Below are 16,131 nucleotides of genomic sequence, written 5' to 3'. Positions count from 1 at the left end.
AAAAAACTTCAAAGTCCTGAAAATGGATCTATTCACCACACCAAGTGTTCCAGTGGTGAGTAACAATTAAAAACTCATAGGTGTGCCAGCTTTCTGATGCACCTGAATTTCAACCCCCGAGAGTGAATGATTAAAATGACAAGTGTTCTGATTGTATCTTTTGTTTTGTGTTCAATAAACTTTAGAAAGGATATTAAGCTGAGGGAAAGAGCGAATGTAATACAGGTCAGAAATTAAGAGATTGAGGGGTAACTTTGACTTTAGACGATCGTATAAATGTGTGATATTGATCAGGAGAGGTGTTTAATGAGTAGCTGAGCCAATATTGTGTGTATTACAATATTATATAAAATCCTAATTAATCCCAGAGAGTGTTGAAAGAGACATGGCTTCATAGTAAAAGATGGAGGGTGAAGAATTGTGGCGCATATTGGGCGAGCAGTGGTTGGGGCATTTGCTCCATCCACCTGATGACTTGGAAAGGAGGCCCTTTCAATTTTCGTGGTTAGATCTCATTTAAATACTTATCGGCAACTCACCATTTGAGGTGGGTGAGAAAGCCGGTGGACCTGCTGCTTCTTAAAGCTAGCCTGCTGCTCTTAAAGGGGATGTGGAATTTTTAGTGATTATCAGTAGACAGTGCATACTGAGACAGGAAGCAGAATGATGATGTCCAGGGCACCATATTTTCAGATACTCCTGTGGAGGTCCTCATGGAGCAAGTGAGGAATAGGAAGGTCATCTTTTCTACAGATGGATGATGGATGCCCCGGAAAATTAATCTGTAGCAGTGGAGACTGGTAGCTGGGCAGGACAATAGTTCCTTGGACCTGGCTGCATGTACAGCAAGAAATTTAATGACCACACCAGTATTGGCAATGTAAGAATCCCCTTCACATCGCTCTACTCCCTACAAAGTCCTGTAACACCGGACTTTAGCCCAGCACTAACAATCCTTCCCTCCCCCCACATCACAAGTCTCTCCTACACTCACAATTATACACTTCACTTCACTATACCTCCCTCTGCTTGCACTCAACTCAACGCGTACTACTGCCCTGATAATGACTTCCCTTCTCTCCATATGCTGAGCTGCTTTCAGCAGGGCAAACTAAACCACTCTGACTCCTTTTCCAGGAGAACACACAATTGGAGGGAGAATTTAAAAACAGGTCCCACTATGTTGTAATGTTGACCCCAGTGAAGGACACCACCATTGACATGAGTGTCAGTGAAAGAATACATAGCCCTGGAGATGGTGAGGTTGGAAGCCATTCACTGCAGGGTGTTTGGGCATTATACTTTATTTCATACCACTTAACTCTTCAGCTCACACACAGTGCTTGACACACTGGAGCAGCATTGCGCTGCTACTCATCTACCACAGCTTACCCTTGCCATTATGTGCTAACCCCGTTTGCATTTTATCTAGGTCCTTCAGATGCCTCAGGCCCTGCAATTACACAGATGCCGGGGGAAGAACCTCCCGAAGATGCATCGTCACTCGTTCTCACCCTTCCATGCATCAGTTCAAAAGTCAACACAAAAAGCAAAACACTGCAGATTCTGGAGATTGGAAATAAATCAAAACAGAAAATGCTGGACACACTCAATTAGGTCACCTGTGCCGAGAGAGGAAATTATCATCAACATTTCAGATCAATTACCTTTCATGAGAACCTGTAACGTTTTGTTTCAGGTCTATCCTTAATGCAAATATGCTTTAACGTATTGCTTCCAGATAGAAAATTCATGGGCGGGGGGCCAAATCCCAATGTAAATGCTGGGAGGCGCCCACCTGGGACATCTGTCACTGATGGCCCCAGAAAAATAATTGAAAACGTATCTTTTCAAGGCCTCTTCGGTTCTACTGCCAGTAAAACAGGTCGGAGCATGCACGGTGCAAGCTATGACTAGTTCTATTCTAAAATGGCAATCGGGGTCCTATGCATGTGATAGGATCATGATTTACATATTAAAAGGAGGCTGCTGCCTGAAACAGACAGGTGCTTTGGTTGCCCAGTGGTAGGTCCTGTGAAAGTGGAGTGGTAAGTCTGCGGACCCTATTTGTCATCTCATGATACTCCTGTGAAGCGCCTTGGGACATTTCACTATGCTAAATGCACTATATAAATACCAGTTGTTGTTGTTGTTACTGCCCTGTTAACCCTGATTTCAGCATGTTAAAGTCAATAAGCAATGCTACAGGAGATCTGCTAGTACTTTTCAAATTTGGTGCTCGAATTATTTTTGGTGAAAAATCTTACAAGCAGTAGGAGATGTTTCCTGTTTTGGAAGAAAAATCAGTGCTATAACAAATTGGCAAACGTTGTGTACACTGGGTCAGTATTGCAGGAGTTTCTGAGCTTGTCCTAATTATATACGCACAGAGAGCTTCCCAAACTTAATTGGATTTGCGTTCTGAAGCTCGTTGATTTTTGAAGGGGCAGATTAATTGATGTTGGGCAGAGGAAGAGAAATGGCTACAGGAAGGAGCAGATCTACTACATTTTCAGATGTATGTTTGAAGGTGGTGTTAGCAGAAGGAAAGCAACGTAGGATTGCTCTCTTCGACATTGCAGAGCATCCTTGTGTCAGAAGATATGTGCACTATACTTTGCAGGAGGTGGCTGTCCGGCTAAATGTACTCTCCAAAATCTAGAGGACTTGGAGGAAGATAAATGTCACAATACCATTTGGAAAGGTGACTTTACAAAGCAAGCAAATTTATATAGTGCAGATGCCTTACCACCAATGACCTACTTTTGAAGTGTATTCACTGAACGCAGCAGGCAATTTACACCTACCAAGGTCCCACTAACAGCAATGAGATGGCCAGATAATCTGGTTTTAGTGATGAGCCACAAGACCAGGAGAACTTCTCTTTGAATAGTGCCATGGGATCTTTTATATCCACCTGAGAGGGCAGACAAAGTCTTGGCTTAACATCTCATTGAAAGACAGCATCTTCAATTCCCTCAGTACTACATTGAAATGTCAGCCTGGATTATATGCTCACATCTCTGGAGTGGGGCTTGATCCCACAACCTTTTGACTCAGAGACAAGAATACTACCATTGAGCCACAGTTGTCACCCAGCTTACCACACAATTAACGTGCACAATACATATTAACTTATTCAACAATCAAGCTGCAGGTAGTCATTTGGATCTCATCATCGATGTGCTCTTCAAACTTTCAACATCTCAGCACTATACTGTTGATTTGCAGATTTGTGCTCTTGTCATGGAGTTTCATGACAAGGGAGTAGATTTGAACCAGAATTCAAGGAAATTGGGCATGTTCTTATGAGCATTTCATTTGAATACATTGTAATATTAAAATTAGGCTCAAGCAGAATTTTGTCTATGGTGCAAAATGGGCAGAGTTCCAGCAAAATCAATTTCCATTTTACTTCCTAAGCCCTCGGCACCTCTGCCAAGGTGATGATGATGATGATGACCACTAACAAAGTGACTGGAAAATTTGGCTTTTTATGATTAGGATTGTGATTATCTGACGGCAGGCCCAATTCCACAGTCCAGTACCAATTGATCTGTTTGTACTAATGCTGGGTGAAGTGATAACTCACCACATATTTACACTAAACTTAATGTGGACGTGGAAGCGATAAACCACACAATCTAGAGTGCTCACGTAATAGTGTCAGAACTGAAGTGTTGAGTAACACCTCAGTGTTAGTGACCTGAAGTGATACCTCCCTTGAGCATCATCTGAATAGGCCAAAAGATCTTTCGTACAGTTAGCAGCCGATGAATGCAATCAGTTCCCTGAAAGCATAAAAAACTTGTGAAAGCATAAAGGTTTCTAGGAGGTCACTGGTAACACTGCTTGTGAAGAAATCTTTTTTGAACTTTAAATTGGAGACATTTTATTGTTAAAGAAAATGTAAACATAGCAATCTTTCAGTTCAAACTATGCGCACAGTATTATACATTTATATTAATCTGTTTGCGGTCTGCAGCAAAGTCTTTAATTTACTGAACCATAGACTCGTTACAACAAAATCAGATGACCATTTATTTAGTTGCATACTGCACTTTTGGAAGTAATGACAAACATGCTTTGTACATCAATAAGATGCCGCTAAATAAGTGAACAATAAATCCAACTTTGGAGAGATATTATTCTCATCATCATAGGCAGTCCCTCAGAATCGAGGAAGGTTTGCTTCCACTCTAAAAATGAGTCCTTAGGTGGCTGGACAGTCCAATACGAGAACCACAGTCTCTGTTACAGGTGGGACAGATAGTCATTGAGGGAAAGGGTGGGTGGGACTGGTTTGCCACACGCTCTTTCCGCTGCCTGCACTTGATTTCTGCATGCTCTCGCCGATGAGACTCGAGGTGCTCAGCGCCCTCCCGAATGCACTTCCTCCACTTAGGGCGGACTTTGGCCAGGGACTCCCAGGTGTCAGTGGGGATATTGCACTTTATCAGGCAGGCTTTAAGGGTGTCTTTGTAACGTTTCCTCTGCCCACCTTTGGCTCGTTTTCCGTGAAGGAATTCCGAGGAGAGTGCTTGCTTAGGGAGTCTCGTGTCTGGCATGCGCACAATGTGGCCTGCCCAGCGGAGCTGATCAAGTGTGGTCAGTGCTTCAATGCTGGGGAAGTTGGCCTGGTTGAGGACGTGAACGTTGGTGCACCTGTCCTCCCTGGGGATTTGCAGGATCTTGTGGAGACATCATTGGTGGTATTTCTCCAGCGACTTGAGGTGTTTACTGTACGTGGCCCATGTCTCTGAGCCTTACAGGAGGGCGGATATTACTACGCCCTTGTAGACCATGAGCTTGGTGGCAGATTTGAGGGCCTGGTCTTCGAATATTCTTTTCCTCAGAAGGCTGCACTGGCGCACTGGAGGTGGTGTTGAATCTCGTCGTCAATGTCTGCTCTTGTTGCGTATGCGTCTGCGCACATACAGAGGCTAAACTCCAAGTCATAGTCAACATGTTTACTGAGGTGTACAAAAGCATGGGCCTTACGCTAAACATCCGTAAGACAAAGGTCCTTCACCAACCTGTCCCCGCCGCACAGCACTGCCTCCCAGTCATCAAGTTCCACGGCACGGCCCTGGACAACGTGGACCATTTCCCATAGCTCGGAAGCCTCTTATCAACAAGAGCAGATATTGACAACTAGATTATTCTACCGCACTCCCAAACTATGCAATTCTATCACAGTTGCATCATGAATTATATTTTTTCACATAACAATCAGCTACATATTAAAATACATTTTACCAAGTGCAACACTTAAAAACGATTCATTATTCATATTTGTCCGGCTTATATTTTCTGTATAGTTTTATAACTTTTATTGCTTTGGTACACGAGAGTGAGTGACACCATTTGATTGTATTGTGTTCACTGAGCCCTGCCTGTTTGTGATACGATAATCACCTGATAAAATAGATAAACATGATCTCTTAATTGCTGAAAGATGATGATATGACATTACATGCAGCAGTATAATTGGAGGTGGAGGGAGAGATTTATCTGCAGCCAAAGTCATCTGTGTTTTGGAAAAGTGAGAAGATAACGCAGAAGGCAAAAAGAAAATCCCCATTTATACCTATTTAACCCTTTTTTTATCATATTAGATTTTTTAGTCTTACAGTCCACTTTTTCCACAATTGCTAAAAATTATATTTCTAATTTTTAAGGGTATAAATTCCTCAGCCTTTTGTTGCTAAAAACAGGATGGATGCTATGTTACTAGAAAAGGTAACTATTATACACTATGAAACATAAATAAATTGTATAAAAACTTTTTTAAAAACTCAACTTTCTGACTTTTTGTGTGTGGATTTGTGTTCTCAGTGAATGAGGGATGTTCAATCTGGGGAATGGAACACTGTTTTCCTTTTGGGAACTCCGTGTCAGCATCAAGCACCTCCAGGATATCCTATTCAAAAAAACATGATATATGACACAATTAGATTCTCCCGCTAGTCTGCAAATGTGCCTTAACCCTAACCTCAGAAACAAACCCCCTACTGCACTAGTTTAATCGTTTGCATTTCCTGCACCAGCCATCCTGTGGCTCTATGAATGAGATTGAGAATTTAAGGGTGGATTTTTTGATTCTCCAGATGTTTGAGTGGGAACACTGTGGGCTTTGCATGTGGTATGGATAACATATAGCCAACCCCTGGTTTGTGCTTCCTGTTTGGAGTTCGGAAAAGGTGGGGGAACAGATATAGAGTATACAGTGTATTCAACATATCATCCTCCGCCATTTAAGCCAGCTCCAGCACAATGCCACCACCAAACATCTTCCCCTCCCCTCCAATTTGAGCATTCTGAAGGGATCATTCCCTCCGGGATGTCCTGATCTGTTCCTCAATCACTCCCAGCACCTGTTTCCCTTCCCATAGCACCTTCCCATGCAAGCACAGGAGATGCAACACCTGCCCTTGCAACTCCTCCCTTCCCATCAACCAAGGCCCCGAACACTCCTTCCAGGTGAAAGAGTAATTTACTTGTACTTCTTTAAATTTAGTATACTGTACTCACTGCTCACAATGTGGTCTCCATTGGGGAGTCCAAATGCAGAATGGGTGATTACTTTGCTGAACACCTTCATTCAGTCCGCAAGCATGACTCTGAGCTTCTGGTCACTTGGCGTTTTAATTCTCTGCCCTGATCTCACTTTGGCTTCTGTGTCCTCGACCTCCCACACTGTACAAATGTAGCTCAACTAAAACTCGAGGAACAGCATCTCATCCTTCAATTAGACACTTTACAGCCTTCCGGACTCAACATTGAGTTCAACAATTTCAGATCATAACCACTGCTCCCATTTTTTTGCCCAGCAGGTGCTTGTAATGATTCTGCTGTTGCTAATTATAACTCCTCTACACCATCTTTTGTTTCTTTACCTGTTCCATTACCATTCCCTTTTGCCTTGTACCATCATTCCTTTTGTCATTTAATCTCTTCTGCCTTCTACTCTATCACAGACTTTCCCTTTTGATCTTTTGTCCCCTCTCCTCCTTTCCCATGCCTCTGTCCCTGCTTAAAACCCATTACATATGTGACAATTTCCAATTGTGACAAAAGCTCACTGACCTGAAATGTTAACTCTGTTTCTCTCTCCTCAGATGTTGTGTGATCTGCTGAGTATTTCCAGCATTTTCTATTTTTATTCTACTTTCTTGCCTTTGCTCCATATCCCTTTATACCCTGAACGGTCTAGCTCTAATTTTAAGATTATGTCCCCTTGTTCTTGATGCCTCACCAGAGGAAATAATTTCTTTGTAAGCAGCCTATCAAATCCTTTTAACATTTTAAACACCTCAATCAGATCACCTCTCAATCTTCTAAACTCAAGGGAATACAAGTCAAGTTTATACAACCTGTCCTCATAATTTAATCCTCTGAGCTCCGATCTCATTCTGAACAGTACTCGCAGAGCCGGGCAACAGATGTGGAAGAAGATGGCCAACCTTAAGAAAAGTGGCAAGATGTAGCTACCCAGCAATACCAAAGACCAGGTAAATGGATTAGGTTTGAATGTCACTAGATAATGGTCATCAATTTTCTGGTCCATGCCCAACACTCTGAAAAATTTACAGCTCTTTCATTGCTTACCACACCTTATCTATATTTCAGGAGGGTTATTCAAATGACAATTTAAAGATGAAACCCTTAGCTCACTGACATCTTATAAAGGGCTTCACACAACAAATCATTATAACACGACCTACTTGCATGATGTACAATTACTGACAAACATGATGGGCTGCAGGTTCAGCAGTAGTATATGTTCCTTTAGCCAGCAACATTTCAGGATTACTTCTCTGCTTGCAAGACACAGAACACAAGGGAACAGAGGTGGGCGCATAATTACCGGGCCTTGACTTCCTTTGAGGAGGCCACCGTGGATATCCATACTTCTAAGAGCATTGAGCGAGCAGGTCGATATGAAATCAGGGGCTTTCCCCAAGCTCAGGCTAGTACCAAGCTGCTCTTGATGCGACTTGTCCCATTCTCACGAACACACAATCTCAGAAACATCATACACAGTATCCTGCAATGCAAACTCTATTTGAAGGTGTGTCTTGGAGACAGTATTCAGACAGTTGCTTTCCTTTTGTGTTTGTTGACCCGATGGAGCAGCCTGCTAGCACTGCCAGTGGCCCAGGAGCAAGGCAGGAACTCACATAGCCCTGCACCCCACTCACCAACATTTGCAAGCACTAGCACAACTAAACCCTTTGTGGTGAATGCAGTTCGTGCGCCTGAGGAAGTAGCTGCAGGCAAGTGACAATTCACAGGTAAGAAGGAGCATGTGTTGGTACCAGAGGAGAAGCAGGAACATGCTAACTGAATGGCCACATTGTAACCATCAATGGCTCTTATACTAGAGAAGTACAACAATCTGGTGAAATTGGGCAGCTGTATCATGGTCCTCTTACTATTCAGTGGGAAAGAGGACGAAGTGCTGACCCTGGTGACCAACGTAATAGCTACTTCTTTCATACATCTGTGGCTAACACATTGGCTGATATTACAGATGATTCCTATGTTAGGCTAGAAGGAGGTGGATGCAGAAAAAGTGAGGCCAAGATGACCCTTTAATGCCCACTGGCAGTTCCTGCCCTATGTTGTAGGTTGGTTGCAGATTTTGTTGCTGTGCGTGGCACAGCTTTGCAACTGCCTTCATGCTGACACTTTTAAGTCTCCAAAAGCTGTTGTACTTGGTCATTGCTCTGAATGTGTGCAGAATCAGCAGATATGTATAATGGAAGATACAAGAAATCAGTCTCTACCACCATCTGATCTCCTTGTCATTTCTTTCATCAAGTAATAAGAAAAAAAATGAACATGTATTTATATAGAGCTTTTCCCATTCTTGGAATGTCCCAAAGTGCTTTACAGCCAATGAAGTACATTTGAAATGTAGTCATTGTTGTTATGTGACCCACCTCCTGACTCCCCAAAGCCTTTCCACCAGCTACAAGGCACAAGTCAGGAGTGTGATGGAATACTCTCCACTTGCCTGGACGAGTGCAGCTCCAACAACAGTCCACACCATCCAGGACAAAGCAGCCCGCTTGATTGTGACCCAATTCATCACCTTAACCATTCATTCCCTCCACCATCGCGCACCATGGCTGCAGTGCGTACCATCCAAAAGATGCACAACAGCAACATGCCAAGCCTTCTTCGACAGCACTTCCCAAACCCACAACCATCAGGGCAGCCGGCGCATGGGAACACCATCACCTCCAAGTTCCCCTCCAAGTTACACACCAACTGTGTTATGTATGTAACTATGTAATACTTGCCACCAGAGGGCGCGACTATTGGAGTCCTAATGGTCACCTGCACACAAGTTCAGGGCCAGTAAAAAAGGTTGGCTGCCATGCAGTTTAGGCACTCTGGAGTTGTAATAAAGAAGACTAAGGTCACACTAAGTTTAGCTCACAGTATTCAGCCTCGTGGAGTTCTTCTATACAAAAAAATTGGCGACAAGTAACAGAATACGAACATTCACGCAACCATGGCTGCCGTTGGAATATTAGAGAGATTCATAGAGGGTGATGATTGGGAAGCCTTTGTCGAGCGTCTCGACCAGTACTTCGTGGCCAACGAGCTGGAAGGAGACACTAACACAACCAAGCGCAGAGCGGTTCTCCTCACCGTCTGTGGGCCTAAAATATATGGCCTCCTCAAGAATCTGCTCACACCAACAAAACCAACGGAGAAGGAATATACAGAGTTGTGCACTCTGGTTCGGGACCACCTCAAGTCGAAGGAGAGTATCCTCATGGCCAGATATCGTTTTTGCATGCACCATCGCTCCGGGGGCCAGGACGTTGCGGATTATATCGCCGATCTGAGACGCCTCGCGGGGCCTTGCGAATTTGGAGCTGCATTAGCGCAAATGCTGCAGGACTTTTTTATGCTGGCCATCAGCCACGAGGTCATTCTTCGAAAGCTGCTGGCTGCTGAAACCCTAGACCTGAGCAGGGCCATCGCGATCGCCCAGACATATATGGCCACGGACGATAACACCAAACAGATATCTCCTCAACATCGAAGCTCACCGGCAAGTACTGTGCATAAAATGACGTCGCTAGCAGGCCGTACTGCATATGGCAGGGCCTATACTTCTGCGGCTGCAAGACCTGTGATGACTCAGAGTCCACCATCGGGGGTGAAGGTGAATCCATTAGCACTGTGTTGGCACTGCGGGGGTAATCATCGGGCCCATCAATGTCGATTCAAACACTACGTGAGTAAAGGCTGCGCAACAATAGGTCATCTCCAGAGAATGTGCAAATGTGCTGCGACATACCACGTGGCAGAGGATGATCGATCCTGCACGGATCACGCAAAACAGGCAACTCGACCCGAGGAAGAAGTGTATGGGGTACATAGCTTCACCACCAAGAACCCTCCTATAATGCTGAAAGTCAAATTAAATGGAGTTCCAGTATCCATGAAGTTGGACACGGGTGTGAGTCAGTCAATAATGAGCCTGAAGGCTTTCGAGAAACTGTGGGGCAATAAGGCACAAAGGCCTAAACTGAGCCCGATTAATGCAAAGCTGTGCACCTACACCAAAGCTCATACCCGTCATTGGAAGCGCGGCAGTGAAGGTATCGTATGATGGTGCTGTGCATAACCTACCATTGTGGATTGTTCCAGGCAACGGCCCAAAGCTGTTCGGCAGAAGCTGGGTAGAAAAGATTAGATGGCATTGGAACGACATCAAAGCACTATCTTCAGTGGATGACGTCTCATGTGCTCAAGTGCTGAGTAAATTTCCCTCGCTATTCGAACCAGGCATCGGCAACTTCACAGGCGCCAAAGTACAGATCCATCTAGGCCCCAATTCACAGCCCATCTATCACAAGGCAAAGGCGGTTCCGTACATGATGAGGGAGAAAGTTGAGATCGAACTGGACAGACTCCAATGCGAAAGAATCATATCGCCAATCGAGTTCAACGAATGGGCCAGTCCAATGGTTCCGCTGTTGAAAAGCGATAGCACGATCGATGGAGACTACAAGGTAACAATTAATCGAGTCTCACTAAAGGACCAGTACCCCCTGCCCAAGGTGGATGACCTGTTCGCAACGTTAACAGGGGGGAAGTTATTCACCAAGTTGGACCGAACCTCCGCCTATGATACAGGAGCTAGCTGAATCTTCTAAAAGACTGACGTGCATCAACACACACAAAGGACTGTTTATATACCTCAGGTGCCCTTTCAGGATTCGCTCGGCTGCAGCCATTTTCCAGAGAAACATGAAGAGTTTGCTGAAAGCTGTTCTGCGCACAGTTGTGTTTCAAGACAACATCCTGATCACTGGTCGTGACACCATCGAACATCTACACAACCTGGCAGAGGTTCTAAGTCATCTAGACAGAGTGGGACTCAGGCTGAAATGCACCAAGTGCGTTTTCCAGGCGCCAGAAGTTGAATTTTTGGGGAGAAAGATTGCAGCAGATGGCATCAGTCTCACAGACTCAAAGACAGAGGCCATTAAGAATGCACCCAGACCACAGAATGTGACGGAGCTGCGTTCGTTCCTGGGATTCATCAACTATTTCGGTAACTTTCTACCCAGGTTGAGCATGCTGTTAGAGCCTTTGCACATGTTGCTATGTAAGGGTACGATTGGATTTGGGGCAAATCTCAAGACACAGCCTTTGAGAACCTGCTATGTTTAAATAAGTTACTTGTACACTATGACCCATGTAAACGTTTAATGCCAGCTTGTGACGCCTCATCGTACGGGGTTGGCTGTGTGTTACAGCAAGCCAATGTATTGGGCAAACTCCAACCGGCTGCATACGCATCTAGAAGCCTAAGGCTGAGAGAGCCTTTAGTATGGTCGAGAAAGAGGCATTAGCATGTGTATATGGGGTTAAGAAAATGCACCAATACCTATTTGGACTCGGTTTGAGCTTGAAACTGACCATACGCCGCTCATTTCGCTATTTTCAGAGAGCAAAGGTATAAGTACCAATGCTTCGGCCCGCATCCAAAGGGCCGAAGCATCCAAAGATGGGCACTAACATTATCCGCCACAGACCAAGCACCGATGCTCTCAGCCGGTTACCATTGCCCACCACTGGGGTTGAAATGGTGCAGCCCACAGACTTGCTACTGGTCATGGATGCTTTTGAGAGTGAGGGGTCACCCGTCACAGCTCGCCAGATCAGGACCTGGACCAGCCAGGATTCTGTGCTATCATTAGTAAAGAGTTGCGTCTTAAATGGGAACTGGTCGGCCGTTCTCGGGGAAATGCTAGGTGAAATTAAGCCGTTTCACCGATGCAAAGATGAAATGTCCATCCAGTCGGATTGTCTCTTATGGGGTTTTGCCAAAAAAAGGCAGGGAAACGTTTATACGCGACCTACACAGTACTCACCCAGGCATTGTCACAATGAAGGCAAATTCCAGGTCGCATGTTTGGTGGCCCGGCATTGACTCGGACTTGGAGTCATGGGTGCATGAGTGCAACACTTGCTCGCAACTGAGCAATGCACCAAGGGAGGCTGCACTGAGTCTGTGGTCATGGCCCTCCAAACCGTGGTCCAGGATCCACGTGGATTTTGCCGGCCCCTTTCGAGGAAAGATGTTTTTAGTAGTGGTAGACGCTTACTCCAAATGGATTGAATGCGTAATCATATCATCCAGCATGTCCACAGCCACCATTGAAAGCCTCCGGGCCATGTTCACCACCCATGGCTTGCCCGACGTCCTTGTCAGCAACAATGGACCGTGTTTCACCAGCTCGGAATTCAACGAGTTTATAACTCGCAATGGCATCAAGCATGTCAGGTCTGCTCTGTTTAAGCCCGCGTCTAATGGTCAAGTGCAGTGGGCAGTCCAAACAATCAAGCAGAGTATGAAACGCATGACGGACGGCTCCCTGCAGACCTGCTTGTCTCGCATTCTGCTCAGTTACCGGACGCAACCCCACTCGCTCACCAGGATTCCCCCGGCAGAATTGTTAATGAAGAGAGCCCTCAAAACCAGGCTCTCCCTAGTTCACATAGATCTTAATGATCACGTGGAAACCCGGCGATACTGGTCGAATATGTACCATGATCGCACGGCTGTTTCATGCGACATTGATGTTAACGAATTTGTGTTTGTCTTGAATTATGGTTTATATTTATGATCTTAATATTCAAAATATTTGTAAATGCAGTCAGCAATATTCGGCTACTTTTGTTTCTATATAAACATTCCCTGCTTGTTATAATGTCAAACATTGGTGAAAAAGCACTTAAATGTCCTTTAAGAGCTCCTTTGCCCGTGGAGCTTCCCTTTATGTCCACCCCAGGTGCATGAATACAGCACACAGTGTGATCCTGACCTAACTTTGTGGGAAATCGTGCAAGGGGTCATTTGCAACCACTAATAGTATGTCTGAGAACATTTATAAGCTAAAAAGGCTTACTAAAAGATTGCATGTTGAGTGCAAGTTGAGTACGGATTCAACAAAATGGAACCCTGCCTCATTTTCCCACACCTCAAACATCCATTCTGCAAAAGTGGGAACAATTCCAGCAGACAGAAAATCCACTCCTTGCATAGATTTATGCTGTTGGCTATTGCCTACTAGGAACTGCCCAAACTTGGAGCCCTTGCAACCAGTAGAAAAAGGCATTTTCATTCTTTCAGTCTGGGCTGGATTTGAACCAGGTTCGAGAGGTGAAAGATCAGTGTCTTAGCCAGTGACCACCCAATCCCCTAGATGAGACAAATGATTACTAACACCATGACAAACATAGTTGTGAAAAACATACATCCAACTGCTAATAGGATTGCTACCTATTGGAGAGCGAAACATAATTTATTAAAGGAAAGCAACATTTAGAATAATGCAATACAAATCCTTTTAAAGTTAGGCTTACTTAACTAAAAGAAAGAGAGAAAGAAAGAGAATTAAGAAAGAGAGAGAAAAAAGAAAGAGAGAGAGAGACAAATAAAAATAAATGAAAGAAGGAAGAAAAAAAAAGACAGCTCAGTGAAGCAGAGAGGACACAAGAAAAAACTGCCAAAGTAGATATGTAAAAGGCAAAATGCCAAAATCCAAGTTTATAAACTATAAATGCATTTTTTCCACTTTCTTCTGTATCTTAAAATATGAAGACTTTTGCTCTTTAGATTTCAATTAATTTTCATGCACAGCAAAAAAAACCCTGAATTGATAGCATGGTCCCACCCAGGTATCATGTCTAACCTGGGCTCTGTTGGGCTTTGATTATCACAAGGTAAGTCTGGATGCCAGTAACCAGTGCTTCTGATCGTACTGTATTTTTACTTTTATTTTTGTTTGTCTAAACAATGAGAGTTCACACCTTTCGAATATCCTGTGCAAGGAAATGCACATAAACCTCAATAGGAAATTAGAAATGGCAAAAGTTGAACATAGCTCTACAATAACCAAAATTCTGTGCCGGAGAGAGACTCTGAATCATCATAACTTGGTTAGTGAAATGGCCATTGTTACCTGGTAAGATAAGATTATTTTGGAGGGGTGGATGAGAAATTATTTTTTAATTTTATCTTCTTTTCAATTTGTCCCCAATACCTGGATGTCAGCAGCTGGCACCACCAGCACAGGTCTTAGCACAACATAAAAGCAGTTTTAAGCTGTTCAAACACTCCGAAATGAAGAACCACAACCCTTTAAAGGCACAGGAAAAGAAACTTAGAATCGCCACATCTCCAATGATTTCCAATATTCATTGTCATGTGAGTCTAATATGCAATATTATATACTAAAATTTAGCACCACAGTATGAAACTTGACTATAGTGCCTCTCACCACCACCGGACATCCCAAAGCGCCTTACAGTCAATTAAGTACTTTTTGTTCTATTGTAATGTAGGAAACACGGCAGCCAATTTGCGCACAGTAAGCCCCCACTAAGCAACATCATCCTGTATTTATATAGCGCCTTTAAAGTAGTAAAATGTCCCAAGGCGCTTCACAGGAGTGTCACTGAACCACATAAGGAGAAATTATGGGCAGATGAGCAAAAGCTTGGTCAAAGAGGTAGGTTTTAAGGAGCATCTTAAAGGAAGAAAGAGAGGCAGAGAGTTCCAGAGCTTGGGACCAATTATAAGTCAGGGATGTTCAAGAGGGCATTAGGGGACAATGTGATAATTACCAGATAATCTGTTTTTGTTGACACACATTGGATGACCACTTTGCAGAACATCTCTGTTCAGTCTGCAAGTGTGACCCTGAGATTCTGGTCACCTTAATTCACCATTTCACTCTTACTCTGACCTCAGCTCCTGGAGTGGGACTTGAAGTCACAACCATCTGACTCTGAGGCAAGAGCACTCCCCACTGAGCCACAGCTGACACTACTGCACAGGTCTAAATCCGGGACACCAAGTCAGATGCTACTGCAATCACTCCACATCTGTGGGGGGAGAGCAGAGGAGTTAACCTTCTGGTGCGGACTGACAGCATAAGCCATGGCTTTGCTTTGCCTGAGGGGATATGCACACTGGGCATCGAGGGGAAATGGAAGCTCAACCAAGAATCTAGGTTTAGGCTCCGATGCCCATGGGGTACAGACTGGAGAGTAGGGAGAATGGTCCATGGCAATCACATGATTGCTAACAATGGTCATGTGGTTGTCACAAACTACTCGAATAATGAATACATGATGCTCACAGAGCAATTTCACCTCAACCTTTCAGTTAATCAGATGGCCAGTAGGAGGATCTTCATTGAATATGAATTGAATTGTCATATGAAGAAAGGTTGAGCAGGTAGGGCCTATACTCCATGGAGTTTAGAAGAATGAGAGATGATCTTATTGAAACATATAAGATTCTGAGGGGGCTTGACAGGGTAGATGCAGAAAGGATGTTTCCCTTCATGGGGGCATCGAGAACTAGGGGACATAATTTCAGAATAAGAGGTTGCCCATTTAAAACAGAAATGAGGAGGAATTTCTTCTCTCAGAGGGTTGTGAATCTTTGCAATTCTCTACCCCACAGAGCTGTGGAGGCTGGGTCTTTGAATATATTTAAGGTGGAGAGAGACGGATTTTTGAATGATAAGGGATTCAAGTGTTCTGGGGAGCGGGCGGGGAAGTAGAGTTGAGTCCAGGATC

Source organism: Pristiophorus japonicus, chromosome 5, assembly GCF_044704955.1.
Source record: "Pristiophorus japonicus isolate sPriJap1 chromosome 5, sPriJap1.hap1, whole genome shotgun sequence".
Taxonomy (NCBI): Eukaryota; Metazoa; Chordata; class Chondrichthyes; family Pristiophoridae; genus Pristiophorus; species Pristiophorus japonicus.
Note: the sequence above shows the minus strand (reverse complement) of the source record.